The sequence below is a fragment of the Cebus imitator genome, unplaced genomic scaffold, assembly GCF_001604975.1.
Source record: "Cebus imitator isolate Cc_AM_T3 unplaced genomic scaffold, Cebus_imitator-1.0 Scaffold379, whole genome shotgun sequence".
NCBI classification, from domain to species: Eukaryota; Metazoa; Chordata; class Mammalia; order Primates; family Cebidae; genus Cebus; species Cebus imitator.
In genome coordinates, this window is record NW_016107694.1 from 809,073 (window position 1) to 818,208 (window position 9,136).

General features: G+C 41.2%; 1 protein-coding gene across 1 annotated transcript in view; it reads left to right on the top strand.

Annotated features, from left to right (window-relative positions):
• The window catches only part of TSPYL5 (TSPY like 5), a 35,615-nt gene extending 27,601 nt beyond the window's left edge, over positions 1-8,014 (top strand). Inside the window, exons 2-3 of the mRNA XM_037731056.1 lie at positions 5,949-6,053; positions 7,988-8,014. The gene's annotated coding sequence lies outside the window, so the exon portion shown is untranslated. The remainder of the gene's footprint in view (positions 1-5,948; positions 6,054-7,987) is intronic.
• Positions 8,015-9,136: the final 1,122 nt, after the last annotated feature.

A 9,136-nucleotide genomic window follows, 5' to 3' on the forward strand; every position in this document is an offset into this window, starting at 1 on the left:
GTCTCAAAAAAAAAAAAAAAAAAAAAAAAAAATGTTCCAAGTGAGTGTCATCATCAGGTAAGTGTGGGAACACTGATATATGAGGATTATAAAACCCATCTTTAGGTGGACAAGCCACAGGCCTGGGGTGATGTCTTAGATGCAAAACAAATCATACCGTGCTTTTTAACCTTAGGTGCATTTTTTTTTTTGCACAATTACCATCTTACCCATCCCCCTTGCAACAGTACCAAGATTTCAATTCCATTTTTGTCTTCTTTCCCACTAAACCCAAGTGCTTCTGGAAAGATGACCCCCTATTACCAGGTTCAGGGTGAGTCCTGACTAATACAAACCAATCAGGTATATTAAATTTCCCGGGTCAAGTGTGGGTACATAACCCAAGCAAGTCTCATCAGGGAAAATTTTAGGACTTGTTGCTTAGAAGGTGTCTTAGTCCGTTTGTGTTGTGATAACAGAATATTTGAGGCCGGGTAACTTATAAAGAAAAAAGGTTTATTTGGCTCATGATTCTGATGGCTGGAAAGTTAAAGATTGGGCATGGGCATTTGATGAGGGCCTCAGGCTGCTTCTACTCATGGCAGAAAGTAAAGGAGAGCTGGCCTGTGCAGAGATCACATAATGAGAGAGAAATAAGAGAGAATATAGGAGGTGCTGGGTCCTTTTTAAACAACCCGTTCTTGAGGAAGCTAATAGAGTAAGAACACTAGCCCTTGAGAGAGGCATTGATCTATTCATGAGGGATCCACCCCCATGATTGAAACACCTCCTATTGGGGCCCACCTCTAACATTGTAGATCAAATTTCAACATGAGGCTTGGAAGGGACAAACATCCAAACTATAGCAGGAGGGTGTAGTATAAACCTGTGAGGTGTGGAACTGCTGCAGCTATTTTGCCACCATGAGGGAAATAGCTTCAGAATGACTCTGACACTATGGTAAGCAGAGCAGATAATAGAAAATAAGCCAGGCCCTTACTGACATTATTAAGATGCCAAGGCTCAGCTTATGTCTGTACTTTTCATTTACGGGGATCAAAGAATTTCTTTTATGGTTTTAGTTACTGTGAGTTGGGTATTTACTTGCAACAAAGAGTGCTAATAGGTGTACTTTACACATCTTAAAAAACCAGTAAGTTTATTACATTTATTGATGCAAATTGATGAAGGCATTAAATCCTTGGTTGATCCTTAAACAAGAGGGAATGGATTTGAATTTCAGCAAGAAGGATTTGGGTTAGAAAGAAAGAAAGCTTTTCTTCGCATAAAGACTGAGGTATTTAAAAGGCTCATCCAGGAAAGTTTTAAGAATTTCCTATTCTAGAGATTTTCAAAAAGAGAGGGTGAATTTTCTAGGATAATTTCAGTCTTGTCCTGCAGAGCAGGGGAGGGATAGAATAATTGCCCTCATGTAGGATCTCATCTACTCCATGGCTTTATAAAATTGTCCAAACTTTATTCTGGACCTGAATCCTGATTTCAGTTATGAAATTCATCATCCTTGCTCTGCTAGAGTTTCTCAAATGACATTTCACAAACATTCTCATGAGCAGACCCACCCAGATGCCTTCTCCTGAGCTGCTGAGAAATGAAAGAGTTTGTTCTCTTCCTCATCCTTGACTAACCAGATGTGTCACTTGGCTAGCCAGGAATATTTTTACTGCAAACGATGCTGTTTCCACTGACCACAATTCCAAAGCCGTTAAAGACAAAAACAGAAAAAACACCGTATTCTGGTTTGTTTGATTTTCTGATTGGACTTAATGAGGCAGATATTATTCCAGGGCTTTAAATCTTTCCCACTGAAATGTCCCTCAGCACGTAAAGCCTGCTCCTTTATTCAGTGAACACAGCAAGGGTGCAGTGGAGATGACAGCCAAGAAAATGATTTTCTTTTCTATACAGGGTTCCAGAAGGACAAGAGTACTCTCCTTATGTTGGTAGAACAGCAGTAAGGGGCTAGCTCTCAGTTTATTTCTTCATTTGATATTTATGGTGCTAGGCATGGGGTAGCTGGAGTTGAATCAGACACTGTCGCTGCCATTGACAGACTCACAGCCTAGGATCAGTCACATCAGCAGCCGCCTGGAAGGTGAGAGGTGTGAGCACAGCGAAGGGGGAATGAAGGGAAGGGGCCGAGGATCTGCCAGCAGGAGGCTTCTGAGAGGAGCCCAGCCTGCTTGGCTCTCAGCAGATACATTCGCTGAAGAGAACCGAAAATAACTCTTGTCTTGGAGTGAGAGCTATGACCTCTTAGTCCCAGCTCTGCTTTTTTCATTTTTTTTGTAAATCTCATACAAGCCACTAAATTTTCCTGAGCTTGTTTCCTCAGCAGGAATGCAGAGGTCATCCACCTACCTCGTGGAGCATGTGAAAGGGGTTTGTGAACCATAATGCCTGTGAATCACTGCACATGATTTCCCTTTGTGAGGCCAGAGGGGATCAGGAACCTCCTCCAAGAAGAGCCTGTGGGCAGAGGGAAACCCCATGTGTGAGGGAGGGGACCGTCATGGAGGAGACAAGCAGATTCTTCAGGAATATGGGCCGTTGCTGGTCTCTCTTTTCAGCATGAAAGAGCAGAAGGCTCAGGGTATTCTAGATGATAGGGTCAACCATTTCTAACAGTGGGGGGCAAAAAATAAAAATTCCAATTCTGCCTCCCTGGTCTATCAGAAAGGGCTCAAATTTTCTGCTTGGCTGTTTTTTTTTTTTTTTTTTTTTTTTTTTTTTTTTTTTTTTTTTTTTTTTGGCCCTTTGAAAGCTCAGTAACATTGGACGGAACAGGCTGCATCACCATGGAGACATGTACCTGCCAGTTGCTTGGCTGGGCAGGACAAGCAGGCGTGTGGCTGCTGACTCTGCACAGCCACTTCAGAGACACCAGGAAGGCCCCAGGGTCTTGCTTTTCACCCCCCGCCCCCTTCTTAAAACGTATTCAACAGTGTATACATTTCCTCTAACCGGGATGAAGCCCTTCATTTCCTAATTTGCTATAAAGGGCTAATATGCCATTCCCCTGGGGGAGAAAAGAGTGACATTCACACAAAGCTGCAATCAGTGCCTGTGACGTCCTTTGAGAAGAGGGTTGGTAGCTAGAAGTGGGTGAAAAGAGGGCCCAGAAGTACTCAGTGTTCAGAAACCCAGAGCAAAGCCCCAATTGCAAAAGAAATGGCAGCAGAAATGCTGCTGTTGAAACGCTGCTCCCTCCACAGTTTTCTCTAGGATGGGTCCTATGAATGGTACCTGAAATTTGTGACTGCTACATGCTTTCTGTCAGAAAGCTGGAATGATGGGACTAATATCTTGGTTTTTAAAACAAAGGAAAAAATGTAAATTTTGGAAAATATTGAGTTTGTTGTTGATCTTCACCTAATCTGGAATAAGTTATCTGGTAGAGATTTGTGGGCCCATTTCAAAAGAAAATAATATTCATGAGTTGCAAGCAAAAGGCTCAGTTAGGAATTTATAGCTTGCAGCTTACTTTCTTTCAGGCGAGTATGGTATGCAAGGGAGGCAATGAATAAGCATTTGTGAACTAAATGAAGGCAAATTTGAGGTAGTCAATAGTAATAAAAATGTATCCTAAAATGGAAACGTAGAGACAAGAAAAGAAAAGCTGTTGGATAAAAAGAAAAAAATAGATTTTAAAAAAGAAAAAAATCAGAAATAAATATTTTAGTATCTGGAATGATTGAATGATCACAAATAAACACAAGATTTAACTCCAAGATGCCTAGAAACCAAAGCAAAAAAAGTTTAACTGTTAAATTGTCTTGATATTTGGCAAAAATAAAAACAAAAACAAACAAACATAGAATTGTGCCTGAATAGATATTAAAAATATTTTTTCTGGCATTAAATTCAGTGTGAAATTTATTGCATGAAAATTCTATTCTACAAGGAACAACAAACAACACAGCATGTTTCAAAAGATATAGACAAATAGGCCTTTTAATACTGATTCTCTATAAAAGTGAGCACTTCATATTGAATCATAACTCACTTAGAGAACTATTATAATATAGACTAGAAAAATTTCGTTAGCAATCCCAAAGGAAACAAGTAAATACATAATGTGTCCTTTGGTGCAGATCTCTCAAATATCAGATCTAGGGATGGAGTTTTAGATCCTATAACATTGACAGACACCAGAAATGTCCCCTTCTGTGGTTTTGATGAGGGAGAAAGCTAAATGCTTTAGATAGCAGACATGCAGAGGCAAATTTAATATAATGCTATAAAACCTTAGGACTTTGATAAAAAATGATCACCCGGAGAAGCAATGTATTGTAGAAAAATAAGAGCCCAGGATACCCTTCGCGTAGACTGGGTTTCAAAATTGGACCCAATGCTTACTATGTGACCAACTTGGCCAAGTTACTTCTCTCAGCCTCAGGATTCTATTTGCCAAAATGTGAATAATGTGTCTTTTAAGGTTAACTGAGAATTAGAAGACACAGTGTAGTAGGTACTATTAGCTTCAGCTGTAAGTAGCAGGAAAAAAAACAAGATAGCAATGACTGCAATAAGGTAGAAGTTTATTTTTCACTCCTCTTCTAGGCCAGGGACCAGACTCCTTCTAGCTTGTTGTTGTACCACACATGGCTTCCATTCCCAAGATCACTTCATGGCCCAAAATGACTGCTGGAGTTCCCGAATCACCTTCACATCCCAGCATGCAGGCAGGCAGAAGAACTGGAGAGGGCAAGTTAAGAACACTTGTATTTACATCCCTCTGGCCAGAATTTTGTCACAAGGTCTCACCTAGCCTCAGGGAAAGGGGAGAAATGTCATCTTTATTCAGGACAACCCAGTTAAATATGGGACACCCAATTAAGTCAGAATTTTAGATAAACAATAGTTTTTTTAGCATAAGTATGTCTCATGCACTATTTGGAAAATACACTTTTTTTTTTCATTGTTCATTTGGGATTCAAATTTAATTGGATGTCCTATATTTTATCTGGCAACTCTAACTAGCTAAGAATCAAGGCTCCTGTTACTAATCGAGGGTGAAGAAGCATAGGGAAGAAGACTGAACATTGAAGGATAATCAGAAGTCTCTGCCACAAAGTGAGACCCCACAAAGTGGGTGGCATAAATGTTGGTCCTCTCTTCCCTTTCCCTATGAGGCAAGACAAAACCAGAAGGCGGTTGCAGGAATAACTGCTGGTAGAGTCAACATCTGTTTTTGAAATAGAACCAATGTTTCTATTTCAATGGCTAGTTTAAGCACATGAAACATGTATTTGGTTAAGATTTCTGCTCTACTCATGAAAGAGACAACTGTGGTATGAAAAGCAACATTAATAAAATCACTGCTTCTTTTTAATTACAAAAATGCTCAGTCTCATCTCTGCAGAAAGTCTATTTCTGAACACATCTATAAGCGAATGAACCCATCAACTAAGCTGGTTGCAAGGAAACTTTCATGTGAAAAAAAAGGCCTGCAGGGTATGGTCGGGGGTACAATGGTCTGACTGTGTTCCCCCAAAATTCATATATTGAAACCCTAATCCCAATGTGATTATAGTAGGAGCTGGAACCTTTAGGGGTGATTAAGTCTTGAGGATGGAGCCCCCATGAATGAGATTGATGTCCTTATAAGAAGAGTCCAGGGAGCCAGCTTGCTGTCTTTCCTTAATGTGAGAATACAGAAAGAAGACGGCTATCTGCAGCCCAGAAGAGAGCCCTCATCAGAGCCCAGCCTTGTTTGCACCCCAATCTATCTCAGACCTCCAGCCTCCAAAACTGTAAGAAGTAAATTTCTGTTGTTGATGAGTTACCCAATCTACAGTACTTTGTTATGGCACCTGAACAGACTAAGACAGGATATATTCAGTCTGTTACTTACCCACTTGCCCCCTACTGCAAATATTTTCACTTTTGTATGGCTGATGTGAGATTGTTCTGATTGTTGTTATCAGATGTTTTAATTCCATCTCAAGGTCACTCTGAGTTCCTGACTCTAAAACCATGACATCAGTATAATGGAGGAAGTCCCCAAATGCTGTAGAAGAGAAATCATGAGTTCATTTTAGTTAATAGCGGAAGTAAATTATTTGGGTTAAAGGTAAAATAAAGTGGGGCCAGGGCATAGTCCTATTTCGTAGAATTTAGAATTAGAAGTTGCTTTATCAAAAACTTGTTCTTATGAGCGATATTGTGTTACAGGCTTTGATGAAGGTTTATTTGCCTGTGATCTACATGGAGAATATCAGATCTGCCCCGTATTCAAGTTTTCAGATTGGCAATGGCCTCTGAACTGGTCTTTCTGCTTCTACTCTCCCTGCAATTTCATTCTTTACAAAGCAGCTAAAGTGATCAGTGATCACCATAAGACGTATCTCAGTATAGGCCGGGCACAGTGGTTCATGCTTGTAATCCCAGCACTTTGAGAGGCCAAGGCAGGCTGATCACTTGAGGCCAGCAGTTTGAGACCAGCCTGGACGACATACTGAGACCCCAACTCTATTAAAAATGTAAAAATTAGCTATCAATGGTGTGTGCTTGTAGTCCCAGGTACAGGAGGATTGCATGAACCCAGGAGTTCAAGGTTACAGTGAGCTAGGAATGCACCATTGCACTCCAGCCTGGGTTACAGAGCAAGACGCTGCCTCTAAAAAGAACTACACACACACACACACACACACACACACACACACACACACACACACACACACACACGTCTACACATCTCAGTATAAACTCTGCCTGAGATCTCCAATGACTTCTCATTGTTGGTAAATACTAATCCACTTACCAGGCTAAAAAGACCCCATTGATCTTCTTTTTATTCCTTGACCACACTGCAGTGGGTTGAATAGTGGCCCCCAAAATATATGTTCACCTACGATTCCCTGGAACCTGTGAATATTACTCTATATGGAAAAAATATGTGATTAAATTAAGAATCTTGGCAAGAGGCACTTATCCTGGATTATTCGGGAGGCTCTAAATGTGATCACAAGCATCCTTATAAGACAGACACACAGAGGAGAAGACACACAGAGAAGAGGAGGAGGCAATGTGACCACAAAGGTAGAGATGGGAGAGATGTGATCACAGCCAAATAACCCTGGAGCCACCAGAAGCTGGAAGAGGCAAGGAACAGATTCTCCCCTGGAGTTTTTGGAGGGAGGGCAGCCTTGCCACCTTGATTTCAGAGTTTTGGCTTCCAGATCTGCGAGAGAATACATTTCTGTTGTTTTAAGCTGCCCAGTTTGTGGTAATTTGTTACAGCAGCTGCAGGAAACTAATACACCTGCCATGACTGTTACAAGCCTGCTGGGTTCTTCTTGTCATTCAAGGCTCAGCTTAAATGCTGCCTTCTCAGATGTGCTCACCTGATTGCCCAGTGTTGTTAAGTCAACTCTCCCTGACTCTTCAGTCACTCTGGGTGTTTTCAGAAGGAGGGAGTGATCGGGTAATTACATGCAATTAACAGGAGAAGGAGGTTGAGTATTGAGAACGGAGGAAATGAGGCACGAAGAGGGTAAATAACTTGTCCATTGCAGCACACTAAATGGAAAGGCCAGGGACCAAATCTGAGCTGTCTGACTCCAGAGCTCATGCCCATTCTTTCCAAGCTATACTCGCTTTCAGCAAGGTAGAGATAATGTCAAATGGTCATTTGAGCAGGACAGTGCGTATTCTTTGTCATAGTTATACAATCACAGAGGCCCTTGCTGCATTTCTTTCCTCCTCCCCTCTGCCCTAACAGCCTCCTCCCTCCTTCTGTCGTGCTTGTAGACAGAGGCAGAGGAAGCACAAGTGGAGAATGACCACTCACTTTCACCCACATCAGATAGCCATTCTGAAGGATGAAGAGAGCAAAAGGGGGCTGATGGCTTATTACACCACAAAAGAGATGGCCTGTAAGGTGCGTAATTGGACATACACTTACGCTTTGGTCTGCCATTTACCAGTGGTAATTAATTGAAGGTTATAAACATGTTTGATCTGGGTGTTTTCTTCTTTGTTTCAGGCAGCTAATTGTTCATGAAGAAATTGCCTAAAGAGAGGCAATATTCCTTTTTTTTTTTTTTTTTTTTTTTTTTTGTGTGTTTTTTTTTTTTTTTTTTTTTTTTTTTTTTTTAGTATTCAACCAAGCTTTTAATGAAAAGATTATATGATAACAATTTTTCATCACTGTACATGAAGTCTGCATGCTTCTGAATGGAGAGATCGATCATCCACGAATTGCTTTTCTATGACACTGGATGGCTATGTAACTGCAGCTCTGACCTGAATTTATACAAACTCTCGAGGGACGCACACTCAATGTAATGAGTGACAGTGGTGGTGGCCAGTCAGAAGTGAGATCCTGGTATCCCTCCCCCTTTCTGGGAAGGGCATAAAATAGGACTGTTCCAGTTCCAATTAAACAAAACAGGTACCCCCTCCCTTTCCACTCCCCCTTGAGGTATTTGTGAGAATGAGCCAGTGCCCAGTTTAGGGCCTCCCAGGGGACAGGAGGAAGCTAGTGATGGGTGGAGTACAGACAGGGGAGTCCCCTCAGTACCTGGCCCCACGGGGCCCCACTTAGTGTAGTGAGAAAGCTCTGGGGATTGAGAGGCAATATTCTTGATCTGTGTTTTCTATGGATAGCTGTTTGACAGAGCCATTGTCTTATCAATTTTAGCTTTTATGTGTCCTAAAATTACTAAAAGTTAACATATTTTACAACTATAAAGCTCAGAAGAATGTCAGATTGAGTCTATCTATTTCTAGGATATGTGTATATCTTTGTAAGGTAAGAGACAAGATGGCCTTGGGAGCAGGATCAGCATCAATATTTAAAGGAATGAGTTACCAGATATGCAGAGCTGACCCGCCATTTTTATACACTAGTATGAAAGGAGAGGACACAGACTTGCTTCCCATTAAGAGATGGATTCTTAAGGAGAGGCAAGTCTCTATGTCTTCTTCTTTCCTTAATTCCTCTCTTTTTGAAACTAAGCTGGTCATAGTGACTTGCTTGACTAATAAACTATAGTGAAAATGATGTTCCAGGACTTCTGTGGTTAGGTCATAGGAAGTGTTGTAGTTTCTGCCTGGGTCTCCTGAAACATTCACTCTCAGATTAGTCCCTCTTGGAACCAGGTGGCATGTGGTAAGAAAGCCACGCCACATG